Below are 1382 nucleotides of genomic sequence, written 5' to 3'. Positions count from 1 at the left end.
TCTGAACAAATTCAAGTTTCAATATAAGATAATAAAGCCAAGCACACGTTAAGTACTTAGCAGATAAATGCTTAACATAATATATATGATAATTATTAAACATATGATAGCAAAAACATTACAGACTACTCACCGTGCTCTCTCGTTGTCAATAACTCCGCCCCTCACTTCCGGTTCTGTGGCAGCGGTTCTGTGGCTGCGGTTCTGAAACTGCTGGTGCTGCGGGTCTGCAGCTGGATATATCTCCTCAGGGAGACTGTTTACTTTAGCCGCATTCATCTGAAACTTGCTAATTAGCACATTATTAGGAAAGGCGATTTGCAAAGGTTCATTACAAAACATTATACTCACTTCTTCTGTAGATGAGGCTGGATCATGAATGATTCGCGCGAACATAGATGCATTTATGTAGATCGGGGGCGCATTCCCTTCAGAAACAATGTAATGCACTGCGAGTTCAGCGGCTCAGATGTCGGGAGAAAATTATGTTCATTATTACATCCAACAACAGAACACCTCAATCGCTTAGGAGTCATTCTTGTCTACATCTGCTCCGGCGGTGAAACAATGGCGGACTGATGAAAGCTCACTCAGGGCGGGTCTAAGGTAAGACACCAGTCCAGTCTGTGCTGAAACGCTACTGTCAATCAAACTATCGTGGGAGGGGCCTGTCTGTGTGAGGTCACACAGACAGGCATCTGAGATCGGCTTAATTTGAGAAAGGGGAAAACATTTAACCAGATTAAAAAAAAAACACTGGGTGGATTTTTATCATTATAGGGTGGTTGTGTACACACACTGCCAACACACATTTCAGTTCAAACAACTTGTAAATGTGCATGTAGCGTCCTATGACCCCTTTAACATTCCCTTAATGTCCAAACAACACAACTTTAATTTTATGTCAAATGGACATTTCAGATTGACTTTTACAGTTCATCTGATATTTAATAGATTATATTTCTTATTAAGAATAATATTTTTTTGGTTGCTGGCCCCCTGAATGTTCTGAGCAAAGCAAAGAACACAAAAATAGTCCTTCTAGACTTCGTTTGGGACATGTTTCCCTACTAATCTGTACAAAGCAGACTCTTACTTTTCCCCTGCACAATATGATAGTAAGGAGTGAGGCTGAAGGAAGGTGATAGAGTAGGAAACAGTAGACGCTGGATTCAGGCTACACACCTGCACAGGTTAAACAAAACAGTCACGGAAAAGAAATCCTTTGAAATGACAAACATGACACCTGATCCGTGGATCATCAGTCAGTCTGACTAAATGAGCCCTTGTAGACTGCTCCACCTGAAAAACGACATGGCGGTAACGTGATGCCATACTTATATAGCCTAATGCCTCTCTCCAGTATGGCACTGATACAGGAC

This window comes from Sinocyclocheilus anshuiensis, unplaced genomic scaffold, assembly GCF_001515605.1.
Source record: "Sinocyclocheilus anshuiensis isolate Anshui unplaced genomic scaffold, SAMN03320099.WGS_v1.1 scaffold235, whole genome shotgun sequence".
In the NCBI taxonomy this organism is placed as follows: Eukaryota; Metazoa; Chordata; class Actinopteri; order Cypriniformes; family Cyprinidae; genus Sinocyclocheilus; species Sinocyclocheilus anshuiensis.
Note: the sequence above shows the minus strand (reverse complement) of the source record.